The sequence below is a fragment of the Ascaphus truei genome, chromosome 18, assembly GCF_040206685.1.
Source record: "Ascaphus truei isolate aAscTru1 chromosome 18, aAscTru1.hap1, whole genome shotgun sequence".
In the NCBI taxonomy this organism is placed as follows: domain Eukaryota; kingdom Metazoa; phylum Chordata; class Amphibia; order Anura; family Ascaphidae; genus Ascaphus; species Ascaphus truei.
In genome coordinates this window covers 12,355,448-12,377,947 of record NC_134500.1, presented here as the reverse complement: position 1 = coordinate 12,377,947, position 22,500 = coordinate 12,355,448, and the positions used below count along the sequence as shown (strand labels likewise).

Here is a 22,500-nt window from a genome sequence, read left to right as displayed (position 1 = left end):
AGTCATTTTAAACAAGGCAAAGCATCCAAAAATGAACAAAAACAGACTATCCCTGTGTACGGGCTAACTCGCTTCCCCAGCCCCTATCTTTAAGGCTGGGAGGAAAAGCCCCTTACCAACCTTTCACCCCAAAGTCTCAAGAGGTACCTCAAAGCAGGTGGCCCTTCATGTCAGTGTCTGCGTCTGGATAGTTGTCTGCTTGCGGGTCCTGTGTCCAGGAATAGAGGGCTGGTCCCCTGGTGTCTTGCGGTCAGCCCTTCTGTGTGCTCAAGACTCTCTTCTCTGTCAACACAGTTGTGACTGCTGAGGAGTCTCCTGGTTAGTTCACAGCAGGAGGCTTTTACACTGGTCTGATTAACCAGGTGGAGACTGGTTAATTGTTTTTAGCTGCAATTAACCAGCTCCCCGCTGGATTTCTCAGACCACCGAGGCTTTCTGGTGAAGCCTCACTGAGACAGGGTTAATTAACCGCCGCTCCCCCAATAGAAAATCTTGCGCCCCCCAGTTTACGCACCCCTGGTCTAGAACATAACACGCCATGTCGACCCCTGATGAAGCACGGCCAACATGCGAAACGCACTGAGGTCTTTCGTCTCGCGTTGGAATGGACAGAACATTCCTGAGACCCAAGGCTTGTTGGTTGATCTGTATAAACATGGTGCACGCGGTCTCTGCTGTAGGACCGCCACTGACCACGGGACCTTCCCATTTGTTCGGAGCGGCGTGTCATGTTCTCAGTTGTGAGTTGCAGACACTGTATGTGATCGCACTTACCAGAACTCCCTCCTACTGTCTCTGTACGTTCTCCCTACCTACCAATTAGAATGTAAGCTCCTCGGGGCAAGGACTCCTCTTCCTTAATGTTATGTTTGTCTAAAGCACTTATTCCCATGATCTGTTATTTATTGGATTACCACGTGTATTACTGCTGTGAAGCGCTATGTACATTAATGGCGCTATATAAATAAAGACATACAATACAATACAATTGTATCATTTTTTATATTTTTATACTTGCCGCTGGCGCGCTTTGTCTTTTTTTGTCTTCGTTCTGAAATCCCGGCTGGATTTTCTCAGCGAGTGACCGGAGCGCGCGCGCACAAGTGACGCTGCAAAGAGAACGCTGTACTTGCTGTATTTTTAAACACTTCATGCAGCGACGTCGCAAGCGACGGGACCATTGATCACATGGCTTCTCCATTTTGGCTTTATTTTTGTTAAATATATCATGACACGGTGTAATATGTCATGTGTTGTTGTTCATATGAGGTTGTAGTTACCTAATTGTTGTACTTGCTAAGGAACAGATGATTGTTATTATGTCCTGATATGTAAAACCATGCAATTCAAAGAGGGTGTACTTTCTTTTTCACACAACTGTATGTACATAGTATATATATATATATATATACTAGCTGATATACCCGGCGTTGCCCGTGAGTTAAATTTCCCGCTCCCTCCTCTCCCCCTATTTCTGTGCTCCCCCTCTTTCTCCGTTCCCCAGTGGACAGTGGACAGGAGGGGGGGGGGGGGCAGTGGACAGGAGGGGGGGGACAGTGGACAGGAGGGGGGGTGGGGACAGTAGACAGGAGGGGGGGGTGCGGACAGTGGACAGGAGGGGGGGGGTGGACAGGAGGGGGGGTGGGGACAGTGGACAGGAGGGGGGACAGTGTCACACACACACTCACACACACAAACACACACACACAGTGTCACACACACACACAAACAGTGAGAGATACACACACACACACACACACTTACAAACAGTGAGACACACACACAGTCACACACAAACAGTGAGAGAGACACACAGACACACACAAATAGTGACACACACACACACACACAAACAGTGACACACACACAGAGGTCTCAGTCCCGTGCAGCGCTTAGCGCCGGCTTTCTCGGGCACAGGCCCCGCCCCCCCGCAGTCCCGTGTGGCGCCTTTCTCGGGCACAGGCCCCGCCCCCCCACAGTCCAGTGCAGCGCCTTTCTTGGGCGCAGGCCCCCCCCCGCAGTCCTGTGCGGCGCCGCAAGTGTTAAAGCTGTAGATGTATTGAACGTGAAGGCAATCATGAAGGCCCAATGCGAATGTAAGCCATAGGCTGGCGGCCATTTTATAATGTGAATGTAAATTAACACTGCGTAGGTGAACGTGGCTAGACGGGCGGCCATTTTGTAATGCCAATTCAGAGTGTGAAGGGGGAAAGGAAGGTGAATGCGGACATTTTGTGTAATGGTGTTTTACATTGTGAATGCGATTATGGATTTTTGGTGTGGCGGTCGCGGCTACAGGGAGTGTGGTGCGGCCGTGTGTGGCACAGGGAGTGTCGGCCGGGTGCAGGCTACAGTAAAATGTGCGCGGCTACAGGGAGTGTGGTGTGTGCGCGGCTACAGGGAGTGTCGGGCAGGCGTGTGTGCGGAGCTGAAGGCGTTTTTATTAGGTGGCGTATTTTCCGTATTTATTAGGTGAAGAAGGCGTATTTTCCATTTTTATTGGTCTCAGGTGGGAGTGTGTGTGCACGGGAGTGAACGGGGGTGACAGTGAGTGTGTGTGTGTGTGTGTACACAGGGGTGACAGTGAGTGTGTGTGTGTACACAGGGGTGACAGTGAGTGTGTGTGTGTGTGTACACAGGGGTGACAGTGAGTGTGTGTGTGTGTGTGTGTGTACACATGGGTGACAGTTACCTTGGACTCCGCAGTTGTTCTCTGGGGGTATGGTGTGTCAGTGTGTGACAGTCAAGTAGGTGTGTGTCACTGATGTCACTGTACCTTTTGGCCAATGAGAGTCGTGTGGGGGCGGACACAGTGACCAATGTCTGTGTGTGTCTATGTGTGTGTCACAGTGGAGCTTACCTCTTGGCCAATAAGAGTCGCGGGTGGGCGGGCAGACCCACGGACGAATCTGATTGGCCACATCTACAACCCCACAAACTTCAGATTTATATATTAAGATATATATATATATATTCCAAAACAAATAATCAATTATGTGGCTAAAGAAAGGCTTTTTATTTGTGCAAGCTTTCGAGATACAGTGATCTCTTCTTCGGGCGATGTTACAATGGATTAACCTCTACATCTAATATATATTATATGTACATTTATGGTGTACCAGCTTTTTATTTTATATATATATATTCCCATTAATAGATTACAAACAGAAGTTGGCTTTGTTGTTTCGGTTATTGTATGTAGGGGGTGAGCAGGAAACCTTATAGAAAGCATTGCTATCTCCACAATTCCAGCCTCGTTGATCAGGAGGCACAAACTCTCCCACAGTGCGTTGATGGCTCCTCTAGGATCCATGAGGTTAACCAAAAAGAGGCCGAGTAAGTGGCACTGCTTCTTAAGATTGATTACACTGTCCTGAGCAGCGTAATTTTCTATGACTCCGCTGTTGGCATTGTGCGCATGATTATGCTATCTTGGCCTCATTATTTCCTTTGAGAAACATAGAACCGAAGACGAAAAAATAAAAAGAAAGAGAGAAGAAAATTACGAGTCTGGAGGCAAGCCTTGGGAAACTCTGAAACCGCAGCTTGGAGACAGCCGCTGTTAACCGTTTGTGTGTTGGAAGGAACGACAGCCCAATAATACTGTGTCACTGGCCCGGACAACTCTGGTGGGGTTAAGAAAGGACTCAGTAGAACATCATGATGTAGACCAGGGGAGCTCAACTCCAGTCCTCAAGCCCCCCTCCACCCCCAACAGGCCAGGTTTTCAGGATATCCCAGCTTCAGTACAGGTGGCTCAACCAGTCCCTGCGTCAGCACAGGTGGGTCAATCTGTCCCTGCTTCAGTACAGGTGGCTTGGTCAGAGGATCAGTCGAAGACTGAGCCTCTGATTGAGCCACCTGTGCTGAAGCAGGGACAGATTGAGCCACCTGTGCTGAAGCTGGGATATCCTGAAAACCTGCTTTGCTGGGGGGAAGCAGGGGAGGGGGTCTTGAGAACTGGAGTTGAGCACCCCTACCCCTGATGTAGACATGAGAAATACCTTCTCCACATGGATATTGTGTTTTCTGTTATATGAAACTTAATTTGATGGCGGGACTTTACAGCTGAGATACCAAGCATACAAAGCATTGAGTTTTTTTTTTGCACATTTGCCGCGCTTTCATGCGACAAAACCTACGTTGGATGTTATTGCCAGCATCCAGGTACACGGAGAACCGTTATTTATCATCACCATGGCCAGCACGTTGGTGTTCCTGTCACTGAGAGTTGGGAAGGACATGAAGGAGAGCTCTTAATGTTCCATTGCTGCTCACTGTGTATCTCATTACACTTTGAAGCTCATGATCAAGAAGTCTCGTTTTCGAACAGAGAGAAATTCTATTTCCCCCCCCCCCTGAATAATTGTATTTTTAATTCAGAGAGAATAATATACAGGCATACCCCGCATTAACGTGTACCATTGGACCGGAGCATGTATGTAAAGCGAAAATGTACTTAAAGTGAAGTACTCCCTTTTTTCCCACTTATCGATTCATGTACTGTACTGCAATCGTCTCACACATCGCGAGCCCCCCTCCCTCTTACACCTCGCGAGCCACCCTCACACCTCGCAAGCCCCCCTGCCTCCCACGCATCGCGAGCCCCCCTCCCTCTCACACCTCGCGAGCCCCCCTCCCTCTCACACCTCGCGAGCCACCCTCACACCTCGCAAGCCCCCCTGCCTCCCACGCCTCGCGAGCCCCACCATCAAACCCCGTGAGCCCCCTCCTCTATCACCTCGCGGTCCCCCCTCCCTCTCACACCTCGCGAGCCCCCTTCCCTCTCCCACCTAGGCACTTACCTGTCGGCGGACGCCTCCTTGCTGCCGCCCTCCTTCTCTTTACGAATCGCAACATCAAGAGACGCTGCGGACGTCAGCAACGTAACGTCACGGGGCGCCGCGTTGCCATGGCGACGTCCGCGGCGTCATTTGACCCTGCAATTCGGAAGGAGGAGGAGGGCGGCAGCAAAAGGGGGCGGCCTCCACATGTCAGTGCCTTTCTATCAGGCCCGGTAGGCCTGAGAGCGCGGCAATTGTATATTGGGGCGGACATTTTTGCCGCCCCAGATGTTGCCACCCTAAGCCCGGGCCTATCGAGCCTGATGGGAAATCCACCGCTGATTGTATAAGTGCTCTGCTCGCTAGTTTTACTCTACGAGCCTTTCCTTGGGATTTGGGCAGTGTCCAAAGTAGGGTCGGGAAGGATTTGCATGTTGCACATATAATAATCAGATTATTAGCAGCTACAATGTATCCTTATATTATCAAAGTAACATTATCTATTGTTACGGTTTGCAGCTCAAACTGCTGGGAACGTTGGCAACAAGTGATCACAAACAGGAAAGTGTTCCAATTACTTGCACTGCTGGAGAGGTGGGCTACAGCCTGCTATAGAAATCAAAGGATGCTTTAAAACTCATAAAAAATGGCATATGGAGTTGAATAATATATATTTTTAAATACAGTAAGTATTATTTAATACTACAGAACTGGTTTATTTAAAAACAAGTAAAAAACAAAAGATTTCACATTTTGTTGCTTTACCATCGACCTGTATAAGCGTATTCCTGCCGTATTACATGGCTATAATGGTGAATGAATTGTAGACATCGATACCGATGACGTTTCAGTGTATAAATCAGCATTGCAGCTTTCCTACACATTTTAGAACTTCAGGTACATTTGCTGGGGGAGGGGACTTGACGTTAGAATGTAAAACTCTAGCATTCCTAATTCTTCACTCCCGGGACATTCCCTGAGATTAGCTGTTATACAGAACATTGGTTATGGTGAGTATGTGACAAGAACCCCGCACTGTAACTCATACAGCAAATAGAATATCACACGTGTGAGCACCTTCACATGTCTCAGACAGATCTGCAACCCTGCTCTTCCCCAGTATCTCTTAGCAGACTGTGCTTCCATTGCAGGCAGGGGTTTTGGGTAATGACATGCAAATGATCACACATGAGGTGGTTGAATCTTTTCCCAGCTTCAAATTGCAAAGCCGGTATAACCAGCCTCACACGGATGAGACCCAAAAGGTTGAAAAGGCTGTCTGGGCGAAGGTTTACTGGCTCTGCACTTCTGTAACCCAGGCTGTGCTGAAAAGCTGTGTAATGCGGCATGCATAAGCTTATAGGGGATCCATGTTAAAATGGATTTGAAGCAAAAGGTGCTCATTTGCATGTCATTTCCCAGAATCCCTGGCTGCAGTGGAAGCATTGTATGGTAAGAGATAATGGTGAAAATCGTGCAGACCTGTCTGTGCTCATTAGTGTTATTTTTATTTGCTGTGCAGTATATTGGGAACGACTATATATCAGGATTGGCAAGAGCAGGTACATCCCAAAACACCTATTGGAAGTCTTACCGAGCATGGATCAATCTCTGTACATTTCATCACATTGCGGTTTTCATGGCTACTGTTTAGTTTAGTTTAGTAAAGCTAGTCCAGCATAAACAGCTTATTAGCTCAACTTTGTTGAGTAAGCACTACTGTAACTTTAAGGAGGGAGCTGTCAATCAATTTCCTTTCTTTCTCCCTACGTAGAACATTTGGTTTCACAATTTTCTATGGAATCCAGATGTTCGCACAGTCTCAAGGTGCGGGAAATATGGAGCACGCGATGGTGTGTGTATGGGTACATGTCCATGAGAGGTATGAGTTAGATGGATACGTCCGACTAAGGCAGTTTTAAATATCACAGCAGTTTATGCCATCAAAAGGGAAACTATGCACAATTAGATATATTTGTTTTGTCACTTAAGGATTAAATATTTGTTTTGTAATTAAAAAATGGTAGGAGTGCCATATTTAAGCACCTTGGGGACTAGAGTCTGTTACTTAAAACTCTTCAATTTCCTAAAGACAACCAGTGAGACCCTTACTCTTACCCTACACCAGTGGGTTCCAATCTTTTTTTGGTGAAGGAACCCTATCTGAAATTCTGAGGAACCCCAACCCTCTCTAATAGCGCGTCGGAGATCAGATGCACTGTAAGGAACCCCAACCCTCTCTAATAGCGCGTCTGAGATCACATGCATTGTAAGGAACCCCAACCTTCTCTAATAGCATGTCTGAGATCAGATACATTGTAAGGAACCCCAACCTTCTCTAATAGCATGTCTGAGATCAGATGCATTGTAAGGAACCCCAACCCTCTCTAATAGCGCGTCTGAGATCACATGCATTGTAAGGAACCCCGACCCTCTCTAATAGCGCGTCTGAGATCACATGCATTGTAAATTCTTCTGTATTGAGTACCATTTTCCAATGACCTGCAAATTGCAGGGAATCATTTAGTGATGCCCAGGGAACCCAATGGTGCCTAGGATCCCCTGTTAAAAAGCACTGCCCTGCACTGACCCTTTCCTTTTTACTTGACTTTGTACTACTGTAGGTCAGGGTTGCTAAAGCCCACCACCCAGCAAAATAGGTCAGGCTCTAAGGATATCCCTGCTGTAGCACAGGTGGCTCAATCAAAGGCTCAGTCAAAGACTAAAAATACATTTGAACGTATTATAATGTAACAAGCCTTTTTTGTTTCTATAGCAACCATTTACAAAGTCACAGCCCCAACCTCTTCTGAAACAGAATACTCCTCTGCAGTCATTTAGTGAACCCTCAATCCGAATCTTCGCTGATCGATCACAGGAGAACAGATCGATCGGCAACTTAGCTAATTACTTATCATTGTGTGGATTGTAATGATGCACATATCAAAGGGGAAAAAAATGTAAATTAAAATACACGGCAGCTTGGAGTGCGGCTTTAAATATAGTGATCTGTGTGGGAGGAATTGAATAAAACTGATATGATGGACGGAGTAAATGTTTGCTTAGGTTTTTAGCCATCAGAATTATTTCAGTATACAGCCTTCACATCCTATTAGTCATCCTACAAGCAGATCCAAAAAGCTTAGCAGAATTTATCGCAGGTTTTGGTGAGCGTGTTGTTAAACGTGAGGGTTGGAGTGCGGTTAAGTAAAAACTTTTCTTCTTTCATGTAAAAATATCTCAATAAAAAGTTTTTAACTGCCTCAAAAAAATAAAAAATAAAAAAAAGGGTACCCATTTTTCACTACTACCACGAAACATAGTATCCCTCTTGCTTTGTGCAACTACATGTAGTAACCTATGGTGATTTTGTAAACATTTTAAACACATGCTTCAATCATCCATTTTCAGATAATAAAAAAAAAAGCAAAAGCAGAGACATCTGTAAAAGTCTTTTTCTCGACATAATATCCAGATTAAGAAGTACGGTTAAGAGGAATTTTGAAATAATAATATATATAAAAAAAAAAAATTGGAAAATATTGTGGTCTGTGGGCTGGCATTGTTGTGTAGGAATGTCCGAAATTCTTGTTACTGAAGAGCAGTTAAGATGTGAATGTTTTCAATTAGCAATAAAACAACTGCAAGTCACAAAGGGAAGCAGGGGGGATGCTGTCAGAGAAGATATGAGCGCAACAGTTCTACATTGTGGCAAAGAGCGGGATGGGTATTCCTAATGTCAACAAGCACAGGGTGGCTATCCACGTCGACTAATGTGTATGGGGGGGGGGCGGACATTTTTGCCGCTCCCAAATTTTGCCACCCTAGTCACGGACCTAACAGGCCTGATAGGGAATTCGCCACTGTGGACATATGCCATTTTTTTTTTGTTTTACCTTGTCTACTATGTATAATTACACATGAAGGGAGACAGACATGCCATGGTAATAGGGGTTGCTAAATACCAATTGTTTCTTTTATAAACCCGCAGTACACTGTACATTTCCTCTTTGCATCTGATCCTGCATGTTTGTCCATATTTGGATGTAAATCTGTGTATGGAATTATCGAGACTCTGTACCACGCTGCAGCATGTGTTGCCGCTTTACTAATAAACAATGCTAATAATGTATTTTGGAAAGGTTCCTATAACCATACGGCATACAGATGTAGCCAGAGTCATTGCACCCACATGCGCGTTGCAGAGGGACACGCAGAACGCGCGTTGGGAGACGCGTCCATTGTTTCGAAGCAGTCACATGTGATAAAGGGGGCGGGGCTTACGAGCTACTTCCTCTGCTGGAGTGCGCCAACGGGTGCAAGCAGCGGTGGATTTCCAGATCCGCCACCCCGTGGCACTTACCTGGTGCTGCCCCTTCCGTGCTGCGGCCCTCCGTCTTCTAAGAAATCGCAGCGTCACTTCACCAACGGGACATCGCGCGGCGTCTCGTTGCCATGGCAACGCGATGCGATTTGACGGCGCGACCTCGTGTTGCCATGGCAACGAGGCATCGTAGCATCATTTGGCGCTGCAGAAAGGAGGCGGAGGCAGCAGGAAGGCAGAGGCGACAGCAGGTAAGGAACTTCCCAGCAGGCCTGAAGGGCCCGAGAACGCGGCCTCTGTGTATGGGAGTGTAAATCTTTGCCGCCCGGGTCTATCAGGCCTGATGGGAAATCCGCCACTGGCTGCCAGAACTATGGCTACAACTGTAAATAAAATTTGGCGCTTCGGAAATGAGATACCAAGTGGTATCTCCATATTTGAGAGGCTTCCGATCTTCTGCAGCCAGGAAAAAGTACCATTTCTTTTTTATTATTATGGTATTTGAAGCTGATGTAGTCTAAGTAATAAACCTTTTCATTTTCTGTACTGCTTTACGCTTCGCTGTGACGTCCGGGATCTGGATATTTGGCCGCGGCCATCACGCCGTGACCAAATCTCCGCCAGCGTTCCACCGCAGAGGCACTGCGCCGCTGGCCACTCGGCTGCTTTGCCAAGGTAAATTCATTTAGCAGTTAGGTTAAGGGGATAAGGATAGGGGTTTAAGGGTAAGGGTTTAGGTTTTTAGGGTAGGGGATTAAGGTAAAGGGTTAAGCTTTTTAGGGTAGGGGATTAAGGTAAGGGGTTTTAGGGTAGGGATTTAGTTTTTTTGGGTAGGGGATTAGGGTATGGGGTTAAGTTTTTTAGGGTATGGGATTAAGTTTTTTAGGGCAGGGGGTTGTGTTAGTATTAGGGCTTAACATTAAGAGTTTTTAGGGCAGGGGGTAAGTGTAAGAAGTGTGCAGAGATATGCAAACCCCTATCCCTGTGTAAGGGCTAACTTACTTCCCCAGACCCTATCTGCAGGACTGGAGGGATATTCCCATTACCAGCCTATCACCCCAAAGTCTCAGGAGGCACCTTAAGCAGGTGGCCCTCCATGTCAGTCTCTGGCAGGTTCCTGGGTCCTCTGTGTCCAGGAAATATAGGTCTCTGTGTGACTGATCTCAGCACAGCCTTTGTGCTCAAGACAGTGTCTGTGGAAGCCTCTGTCTCAAGACAGAGGCTTCTCTGCTCTCCTTCTGTCAGCCCAACGTGAGCTAAGGAATCTCTCCTGTTTCTCACATCAGGCTTGTCTCAGAGCCAGGTGGAGTCTGGTTGATTGCCTGTGCGCAATTAACCAGCAAGCTGTTGGATTTAGAGGCAGTTTATCAGTGATAAGTCCCTGTTACAGTAAGGTTAGGCGGCAAAGCGGCCGGCGGAGAGAGGTCCCGCCGACAAGTTGCATAGCGGTCAACTCCGGCGGAGATGTTGTTTCGGCAAAATAGCTGTGACCAAATGTCCCAAACTGGTGACCCCTGCTTGCATTTTTGAGGCCTTTGGGAATTGAATAAATCGGCTGCTGTTTCCTGTCACAGAATGAATGGGGGGTTTTTTTCTGTGCAAAACTGCAATTTCCCGACTATAAAACCATGATGTGCTAATTTCTGAGGCTTACTTGACCTGAGAGGTACATGTTCAAAGTGCTACTATAAGACTCCGCTGAGACCAGACAACTGGGACCTCTTGCTTGATTTTAATACACGCACCTCCTGATTCTAGTAGGAAATACTTTTAATTCCGTAATCATCTGGAGTTGCATAAGAGATCAATTAGGTCGTTACCCAACTGCAATAAACTCAATAACAAACATCACAAAACATTCAGAACATTTCCGGGTCTTTTCAAAATGAAGCATGTGATCATTAATAAAAGGAAAAGTAAAGACAGTTTAATAAGCTTAGTCTACTAATTTGGATGGGTCTTAAGGTACCTTTTGTGGCGTATGTTCATTGTACCCCTTAGTAAATCAGGCATTTTATGCACAATTCCAGGACGAAGTAGAACAGAACGTTTAAAGACGAAGAAAATCAAAGTCAGTAACAAAACATTCCTACACTTTTTAAAATGAACAACCTGTTCTTCTAACGTTCTTCCCGGAGTTATATAAATCTGACATTTCTGTAGGGAACTGCCGGTCAAGAGGTGAAGGAGAGATGGAATATTTAGAGAACAGAAAACCTGTATTTATTTTGCCAGAGCAGAGCTGCAGATCCTGTGTTTATTTGGTGCCGAGAATACCTTCACTCTCGAAGAATGGGGGTCACATATTCTTCCCTTCGGTATTTTGCTTTAGTGAAAAAATACTTTCTGTAGAGTACGCTCTTTCATTAGACGGGTTTAGATGGTTGCTATTGACCTAAGGGACTGCATTGAAGAAAGCAAGCGTTGGATAAAACAGTCATGTCGTGGGAAATTGAGAACTGACTTGTGTGTTCATAAAACTCGACTGTCTTTTACCGAGAGTCGTATCTTTACTCCTGGTGTACCAATGTGTCAGCAATCTACTCCAAAATGCATGTAAGACTATTCTCCTATTATAATGTAAAGACTATTCTCCTATTATAATGTAAATCTAACTCCCAAGGAATAACCCTTCTGCCTACATTCCTGTAGATAAAATAGTCATGTATACTTTTCTTTCTGTCTCTGCGGCAATCCCTAGAGGGCATTTGAAACCATTCCAGGGGCCCACTTTTTTTTAGGTCCTGGTATTTATGGAAATACTGAATACTGGTTTCCAACGGGTAAGGCTGCCTCTTGTCTGCTTGAAAACGAAAAATCTCACGTTGAAATTGCCATGTGGCAATGTCTATATCTCTTTGGTTCAACATTAATGTCGGTTGGAGGATCCAATAGTGAAGCGCGTGGTGAGGTTGAATAAAAAATGTACAACGCAATTTGCCAACTAAATGGGACTGGAATTTTAATGCATCGTCAAAGTTAATCAATATTTTATTTCATATAGCGCTTTTCTCCCAATGGGACTCAAAGCGCGTCACAATTACAGTATAGCGCGCGGTACGCAGCACATAGGGATGTTACAGACACAGTCCCTGCCCAGATGATCTTACAATCTATATGTTTGGAGCCCGAGGCACAGGGCGATAAAGTGACTTGCCTGAGGTCACAAGGAGCCGACACCGGGAATCGAACCAGGTTCCCCTGATTCAAACTCGGTGTAATTGTCAGTCGTAGTCTTTACTCACTAAGCGCTCCTCCCCTTAAGGAACCTATAACTTATTACCTAAAGCTTTGTACACATGAAGAAAAAGGCGCCCTCGTAATTCCTGTTGGGGTTTCTGCCACATGTTCAAGTCCATGCAAAGGTGTTTGGAGGCGTATAGAAAAGTTAAAGATAAGTAGCACTTAAGTGGACTCTATCAAGGACCATGATATCGACTGATATGTTGCTCCTATCTAAATAAATAATTAGTATTTAGTACAAGTCCACAGGGGGACCACTTACCTCCCATTTTTCTAAAGCCTTGTATAACCATTTGGAGGAGGTTTCGGGAAAGAAAAGACACAGGCATATTTATAGAAAGTTATTTATTAAGTCAACAAAGCAAATAACATTTATGGTCAATTCACATGCAGCAACTAGTGAAGCAGATTGCTTTAAGATGTGATATATTTAGCGACTGTCATGTGTTCCTATTAATATGGAAATACTTTGAGTAAGCGCTAGTGAGTAATCACAATATCAAGTCAAGTAAGTAATCACAAAATATGTTGATTCCTTTGTCCAGTTGGAAGAGGCCCCTGTGATGTAACAATGGCAGGGTTGGCAGAATTTGCTGGCAAAAGACTTACAGAGAGTGAGGCCCTCAAAAAAAACCCATTGAGGGCCATATTTAATATTCAGTGCTAAACTGTAAGACAAGGGTCCCCAACCTATTTCTGCCATGGGGCACATGTGAGAGTTCAGAAGAGTGGCAGGTGCCAACCAATTACACACACACACACAATACACTTACTTTGGGGGGAGGCCTCTAGTGCAGGTCCCGCTCGTGTGAACCGCACGAGAGAGAGGTACGCAGCAGCTATCTGCGACACTGCAGCGTGTTACTCACTGACACCCTACCAGTAGCTCATGATCGACGTGTTGGAGACTCCTGATCTACGCGGTATTATCAATTGGTTGGCCAGTCAGCCGCAGGCAATCACAAGAGCCATGGTGTCCGCAGGCAAGCTGTATGGCAACTTACGGCCCATTCAAACGAACGTAAAGATACCTTTATGGCTTATCACCGCTTAGGCCCTGATATGGCCTAAATATGGCCCTGACTGTTTTTCATCGTGTGTGTTACCCACAGATTCAGCTCCCCTTGTGCATCTTGTGTGCCTCTATTTCTAAAACAAGGGTCCCCTATTTTAAAATTGTATTCTGCTTTCAGGGTAGCAAATAAAGAAACAAAAAAATAGTAGTGCTAGACCGTTTGTGGAATCTAATAAAATGTTTTACTATTTAAAAAAAAAAACATCTTCAGTAGAATTTCTTCCCCGTCGACATTAAGGGCTAATTTTTTTGGGGGGTGAGTGGTCATTATGAATATGAAAAAATATACATTTTGACTTACAGTACCATGGAATTCTTTAGAGAATATGATAGCAGCGCTATTATATGCTGCTTGTTTTTTAATGGTCAACATTAGAACATTCCCAAAGTTCTTCCTGTCCAACACAGTTTGCATTTGCATTCTGAGTGGGACATTGTGAGTTGCCCTGAGTAACAGCGAAGAAAACCTCCTGCATGCAGTTAATTTACTGACTGCAGACTTTCCCAAAACAAATTCTGGATGTCTTCCACTAAGCCCCCTTTATTGTAAGTCTTGGCCTTCTGATGAATGCTGCTCGCTGCTTGCCAAGTAGAGTGTGTTGGGTGAGATCTCTGCTGTAAGATGTGGGCCGACGCGGCAGGGGGGGTGCCATTTGTGTTGTCTGATTGCCACTTCACTTAGCGCAAGCTGTGAGGCAGAGAGCTGAGAGGGCAGAGGATACAAGCCGCAAGTACCAGCGTGTACCAACTTCAACCGGGAAACTTTGTGGAGGAGTTTTTGTTGCTGGAGGAGCCGGATTGGAGGCGAGAGAGATATGAGAGAGAGATACAAGGTATTTTTCAGGAAAAGTGTATAGTATGGCTTGAAAATGACAATTCCACTGAAGGAGACACAGAAACATCTACTGTACAAACCACATCCAGAAGAGATCTCTAAAAAACAAAGCAAGGAAGCGCATGCGTGGAGTTGTTTTATATATATATATAGTTCTGTATATGGATAAATCACCAAACTGAATCCTGAAACTCCAGGGAACTTTTCTAATTGAGAATTAATTGTCGATAATTAGCTGTCTCTTCTTGATGAATTCTGAAAAAAAGCGGGCGCTGCAGTAGCCAGCGGCGACCTGGGGCCTTAAATGGACTTGCTAGGGCTTTTCCAGCTGCATTCCACGCAGCATATCAGGCTTCGGAAAAAGAAGGCACAGAATCAGACAACCTATTCCAATACATCTCTTGTGCCCTTTTCGACACATCAGCATGAGCTTGGGCACCGAGTCTACGTCTGATTGTAAAGCCAGCGGTGGTTGCAAACCACACACAGTTAGGTTGAGGTGGGTAATGATGCAGGGTTTTGTTGGTGTGTTGCAACTTTGGACTGTAGACTCCTTAACATCTTTCACTGGTATCCCCTACATGTCATCATTTTAACCCATCTCTCTTTCTTTATACATTTATAGCATTCTCTTTGGGATGGACCCTCTTTACCCAAACCATCACCATGAATATGTAAGGGCAAACAGTCAACACAAATGGAAATTAGTTCTCTTCAATCCTCAGCCATGTAGGGTTGCCAGGCGGCTTCTCCAAAAATACTGGACACAATGGTGAAAGATGCGATTCGCTCGAGACACACACACACCTCTCTCCGCTCCATGCTGTTTCCTCCTCTCCTTTTTCCCAGGCTCCTGACGTTGCCTCCTGATTTGGCTACATTACCCAGCAGCGGTCAATCAGGATGGAGGAATCTACCCAGGCCCCTAGCAATAGCCCTGCTCTATCCCTGCTCAGGAAAATCCCGTGGCCCCCCCAAGCCGGTCAGGTCACTATGTCCTGAGAGGTAATACTGGGCAGAGTGTCCAAATACAGGACAGTCCAGTTCAATAGTGGACACCTGGCATCCCTAAGCTGGGACAGCACTCAATTCAGTTGACTCACTTGGGAGGAATTAGTTATTAATAATACAGTCACAACCTAACACAGCAGGGGCAGAGAGTGGCCCATGGCGCTGAAAGAAAGTAGATTTTCGTTATTAGAGAGACGTAATATCCTTTTGTAATATGTATAACATCTGATGAATTAGTCTCATATAAAGTGTGCACACATTTCTGGGACCACAACATCGTTCAGCAAATTAATTCAGTCTGTTTTTTTTAAACAAACAAGTGGATAGGATGTAAAAGTGCAGCCCTTTACTTGTGCCTCCCAGAGAAACATAATTGGAACGGCATTTGTTCTGGTGCTTAGTAATTTCATTTTCAGCTCTTTTTTTTTTTGTTTTTTAATGGTACCTAACCTCATCCACATCCAAAAATATACTGGGAACTGTGATAATGGAACATATGCATGTGTTGTTTCAGTTGTACTGTATTATCGCACCCCCTGCTATGCAACTAACAGCATTTTGGAACAATTGCTTCTACATCCATAAACATCCATCCGCAAGACATCGAATTCTGCAATGTAGAATGGTAACTGTTGTACTTCTTTACACATGAATACTGAACTAAATCAGCACATATTTTTTTTTCACAGAGTAGGGACCTCGAGTTATTAAAACCTGGAAGCCAGATTATAAATTTAGTCCAGACAAATTTTTCAGAAAGCACTTGAAACTGGCGTAGTAAAAATGCTAATGAGATAAGCATGCCGTTTAAATAATGTGTGTGCTGATGCAAGTGAGGTCATGCAAGGAGATTATAGTGTACGAAGAGGGCTCTTCACAATACAAATGAGATTTTCATTGTTGGCGTATGTGACGCGTCTCGTAAGCGCAGAGGAATTGTGCAGTCATTTTTCATGTGATATATTTTTTCATGGGGCCAAAAACACTTATCAATACAATACTACAGGAATATGCCTATGGTCAGCTAAAATATCTTATTATAATAGAGCAAGTTGACAAATTTTCATTTTACTGTGGATTTCATAATCCTTGTAGGCTCTCTCCAGTAATAATGTGGAGTTAGGTTGGCAATAATACTTAATGTGGCATAAACGGGCAAACAGTCTGCTGTCCTTATGTTTTTTTGCAGAAAACAGCTAAGAAAAGCACATGGATTTCTGAGATAAAAACATCATTAAGCAGATATATTAAATGTTGTTCTTTAAACACAAGAGTGAAGAGATCAGTGCTTTAGGTGTAGACCCAATGTTTCTTAGTGTACTTGATAGTACAGAATTTCTTGGTTGAATGTTTGTCCCCCTTATTGTACAATAAATAAAAATACCTCTTGTGGTGCATTCGCATGTCTCTGACAGGTCTGTCTTTCCCCATTATTACTTAGGCCGCGCTTATAGTGACGGCGACACGACCGATGACGTCAGCCTTCGCTATTGCGAAAGTTTAGGCGACATTGCTGGCTACAAGGCCAGTGACGTCACAAAAGAGGGAGGGCAGAGGCACGGAGAAGCTCCTGATTGGCCGCAAGGGGAGACCGCCGCCGAAAAAAATAACAGGTTTTTGGTAGCTATGTCGCTCCGTCGCTTTGTCGCCGTCGCGTGCACTATAAGCGCCGACGATGGCGACAATGCATTTGTTTTCACGCGGCGGTCGCCGTCGCCGGCACCATAAGCGCAGCCTTAGCATACAATGCTTCTACTGCAGGCAGAGGATTCTGGGTAATGACATGCAAATGAGCACTCACAGTGTGTTACTCTGTGCTTCTAATCCATTTTAACATGGACCCCTACAACCTTATGCCTGCCGTCTCCCTAAACGGAAATTGCAGGCTACATATTTTATGGCAAACTAACTTGCAGCTCTTCCAGAAGTTCCTCTTATTTGGCTCTTTCCAATGCTGTATCTATTACTCACTGTGGCACAGCTGGGCTTGCGGCATTAACTCCACTCAGATTTGTCAGTCAGTGGGCTACTTAAGGCAGGCTACACCCCAATGAAGACAGATTGTAATGTGTATTCATGTAAGGTAATTACCGTGTGTGTTTAATATATTCAGAAAAGTGCACATATCAATAAAATAATCACGGTCAATAATACCAAGTGATAGGCTGCATGGTGTTCCCATGTGTGCGCCTCTGTTCAATGTTCTGCATCTCTCTGCTGTCCAACGCATTCCGGGAAGTTATTTATGACTTCGCCTGTGAGAGGGACCATTTGGTAACAGCAGGAGGGGGTATTTTAAAGGGTATGATTTTAATATGAAGATTTAATTCTAGACTGTGTTTCTTTGGAAGTGATGCATCACCAGTAGTAAAAGTGGTTGTTTATGCTGCTAGTTACATTGTATCTTCTGGCCATCAATGGAGAGCTGAAAATGATGTGGGATTGTATGATAACTGGAACTTTGACGACACCAAAGTGGCAACATGGAAATCCCCCGCTACTCCTATTTCGAAATATGTTTATAGCGTTAATATGATCTGTAAAGAACAAGAAAAGTGTGAAGCGCTATGTACGTTTAATAGCGCTATATAAATAAAGACACATACATGAGTACTATTTGGAGTGTAGCCTGCCTTAAAGAGACACATTATAAGAAACACAGTTCCACCCCGTTCTTTTGGAGAGATCTGCACTTCACTGCTTGCCGCTTTAGCGACAAAAGAGTTAAAACATAAGTGAATTAAAAGTCTTCATGAGCCATTTGGGATCACTTGTCAAGGCCAAAAAAGGCACATGATGCTAAGCATCGTGCAATTTGCTTCGTTTTTGCTCTGTAAGTATTTATGACACACATTTGCTTTCATTTTAAGGGCTTTTGGCACTTTACGCCACAATTAGGCCAATTTATTATTTGAACTTTCCCAGCCCTTGCCTTAGAGGCAGAGAGTGAGGAGTTACGGTTGAGAGCGTTCCCAGCTCCGTCTGACACCTGCCTTGTCATGTCTCCGGCATTTAACGTGAATCTCAGTTGTTCGACGACATGCTCACTCGTTTTTAGCATGGTTCGATTTGATGGAGCCCACTCTTACTTGTCAGATGTTTTCCATTACAATGTCATGTTTTGAGCGGAAACATCTACATCTTTTCATATAGGTCCTTAGAGTTTGACAACTGTGTGACATTTAATCAACGTTTACTCTTAGAGAATGCTGTTCCTGAAAGTAGTTCTTTTTCTACAGGACTGCAGGTCTGTTCACACCCTGATATTTTTGTGCGTGATGCACTATAAGATAAACGGGCCTTAGCATGGTACTATGGAGCTAGCACCGGGGAACATTTTCATTTAACTCCCAAGGCCTTAAACACAAGGGGAGAATTACGTTGATTTGGTTTTCTGAAAGATTAGATTGATAATTAGTTGGTGTAACAGGGGCAAGAATGTTGCCAACAGATGGAGCTGTTCGGTGTCGGCCAGGCAGTAGGTACTAAGGAGCCCACCTCAGTGTAGCAAAGGTTTAAAAGGCAGGAAAGGGAAGGATTTGTCTCACTCTCCTGGTCTGCGTACAAACCACATGTATGTGTCCTTGCTACCTGGGGACACAATGGTGTGCATACTGCTTGTACGTGTCCGTGATACCTGGGGACACCATGGCATACAGACCACGTGTAAATGTCCTTGCTACCTGGGTACACCATGGCATACAGACCACATGCACGTGTCTGTGATACCTGGGGACACCGGGGCGTTCAGACCACATGTACATGTCCGTGATTCAGAGGGACACCAGACACCCCGTTTGTACCTGCGAGTCCTTGATACAGAGGGACTTTCATCACTGAAAACCCTGGACTTTATGCTGCTGGACTCTGGCCACAGGAACCCTGAACTTTGGGTAAGGGTGGCCAAGCCGTGCAGACCTCAGGTGCATGTCCTTGATACAGAGGGGGCACCAGGTACCTGCACAGACGTCTATAGACGCATATAGACTTCAATCCACTATTGAAAACTGTTATTTTTGTTGCATTATTGTTGCTAGGAAAAGCCTCTATTTTTGTTGTTTTTAAGGCGAAATAAAGCCTACATTTGTTTTCAATAAGCAATCTCCTGGTTTAAACCTCTGCACATATCTCCTACAGTTGGTATGAGCCGTTTCAGTGTCATTCTAAGGCACGAGAAAATTGAGACCACGGGCCAATCAGCATCTTCAACGACGCTGATAGGCTGCCATGTAGTGATGGCGCGAGGCCAGCCTATCAGCATCGTCGAAAATTCTGATTGGCTCGTGGGTCGCAGGGAAGAGCGTACAGCAGCAGAAACTTGTACCCGCATGTACACTCCGTGGGGGCCGGTACAGTCCCTGCCATATCGGTACTGTACCGGCCAGATTGGTAAAGTTGGAGGGTCTGAAATTGGTTAATGGATAAGCACGGTGACCTAAAGGTGTGGTTTTTCATACCCTTTATTTTTTTAGGTGGGAAACTGGTTTTCCAGAGCTGAACCTGCTAATTTCAGCTCTGCTGACCCACCTATTCCCTATATACATACCTCTGAACGAGGAAACAAAATGGAGGTCTAAATCTCCCGCAGCACGTGGGCAATCCGAAGCTGCAATTCATCACTGCTTCCGATTGGCCTGCATTCCGCAGGTGATTTAAGATCCAGGAAGTAACCGGCGGCCTTTACGCAGGTAAATATCTTGGGAACTATGGGGTCCTCTGAGCCACAATTAGGTTATTGCAGGGGTTCTCAACTCCAGTCCTCAAAATCCCACCCAATAGGTCAGGTTTAAAGGATACCCATGCTTCAGCACAGGTGGCTCAATCAGAGGCTCAGTCAAAGACTGAGTCACCGATTGAGCCAGCTGTGCTGAAGCTGGATTTGTTTGTCCCACCTGTGCTGAAGCTGGGACTGATTGAGCCACCTATGCTGAAGCAGGCTCTTTGACTGAGCCACTAATTGAGCCACCAGTGCTAAAGGGGTCTTGAGGACTCCTGGGCTATTGGATGAATGCTTCTTTAAGGCGGTTCCCCTTGAGCTGCCTATTGAAATCTAGGTTCTGTTGGCAATGACTGCAAGGTATTATCACATGAAAAATGACCTATGCCAAATGAATATGTAGGGTACCCCTTCTGTATGGGTGGTCCCTCTGGGAGATCACACTAGAGACATCTAGGTTAATGGAAGAAAATGTAGTGTTATCACAAGGAAATGAATATTTACATTACATGTCATTTAAAGCAGTGTGTATTTTGTCTAAGGAAAACACGGCCTTGTGTGTCATGTCAACATAAGAAACACTATGTATCAGTTATTTACCGTATATTGATGGTAGGCACAGTATATACAAGTACAGGCATTCCTTGGTTATCCAACGGAATCCTTTCGGGACAGTGAAACCGTTGCAAAGTCAGTCCCATGTTAATCAACTGTAACTGTTTCATACGCTCATCTTCTTATACTATATTAGTGAAAGCACTGTATGTTTGCATGCCTGCCTGGATGTCCGGTGTCCCTAGGGGAAATCTCATTGGTCCCTTGGGCCGCCCCCGCACACCTCTCATTGGCCTGAGGCGGAGTGACGGCCAAAGGACACACACACAACAGGGACACACACACACACACACACACAGGGACACACACACAGGGACACACACACACAGGGACACACACTCTCCCCCGTCAGTTGGACCGCAGCTCACCTTCCACACACCCCCCCCCCTCCTCTCCCGGTGCCCCTCCTCTCCCGGTGCCCCTCACTCTCTCCCCCCTCCCCACCTCACCCAAATCCCCACGCTCCGCAACATCCCCAGCCGCACCATCACCCTCACCGTGCGCCGCGGAGGAAGCGCGGCCCTGCTGCTCAGCAGCAAACTCCAGGCTCCTTCCCCCTCGCGGCGCGGGCCTCCTGCTCTCCCCATCACGTGTGACGCTACCGGAGAGGGGAAGCGCGGGCCGGGCCTCCTGCTCTCCCCATCACGTGTGACGCTACCGGAGAGGGGAAGCACGGTGCGGGACTCCCCATCACGTGTGACGCTACCGGAGAGGGGAAGCGCGGCGCGGGACTCCCCATCACGTGCGCCGCTACCGGAGAGGGGAAGCGCGGGCCGGGCCTCCTGCTCTCCCCATCACGTGCGCCGCTACCGGAGAGGGGAAGCGCGGTGCGGGACTCCCCATCACGTGTGACGCTACCGGAGAGGGGAAGCGCGGCGCGGGACTCCCCATCACGTGCGCCGCTACCGGAGAGGGGAAGCGCGGGCCGGGCCTCCTGCTCTCCCCATCACGTGCGCCGCTACCGGAGAGGGGAAGCGCGGGCCGGGCCTCCTGCTCTCCCCATCACGTGCGCCGCTACCGGAGAGGGGAAGCGTGGGCCGGGCCTCCTGCTCTCCCCATCACGTGCGCCGCTACCGGAGAGGGGAAGCGCGGCGCGGGACTCCTGCCACTCTTGCCCCCACCCCCCCCAGCTTCCCGAACTCATCTCCTGCCCCAGCCAGATGCCACGGGGTCAAGGTAAGTCACACACCGTCTCCCACCCACGCACTGTCACCCAGTCACCCACACACCCACCCAGTCACTTTCACCCAGTCACCCACTCAGTCACTCACTCAGTCACCCACCCACTCAGTCACCCACCCACTCAGTCACCCACCCACTCAGTCACCCACCCACTCAGTCACCCACCCACTCAGTCACCCACCCACTCAGTCACCCACTCACTCAGTCACCCACCCACTCACTCAGTCACCCACCCACTCACTCAGTCACCCACCCACTCACTCAGTCACCCACACACCCACCCAGTCACCCACACACCCACCCACACACCCACCCAGTCACCCACTCAGTCACCCACCCAGTCACCCACCCACACACCCACCCAGTCACCCACACACCCACCCACACACCCACCCAGTCACCCACTCAGTCACCCACCCAGTCACCCACCCACACACCCACCCAGTCACCCACCCACACACCCACCCAGTCACCCACCCAGTCACTTTCACCCAGTCACCCACTTTCACCCAGTCACCCACCCACCCACTCAGTCACCCACCCACTCAGTCACCCACCCACTCAGTCACCCACCCACTCAGTCACCCACCCACTCAGTCACCCAGTCACCCACCCATTCAGTCACCCAGTCACCCATTCAGTCAGTCACCCAGTCACCCACCCATTCAGTAAGTCACCCACCCACTCAGTCACCCACCCACTCAGTCACCCAGT

At 46.6% G+C, this 22,500-nt stretch overlaps 1 protein-coding gene across 1 annotated transcript in view; it reads left to right on the top strand.

Annotated features, from left to right (window-relative positions):
- ADAMTSL3 (ADAMTS like 3) overlaps positions 1-22,500 on the top strand; it is a 257,600-nt gene that overhangs the window by 78,981 nt on the left and 156,119 nt on the right. The window lies entirely within an intron of this gene.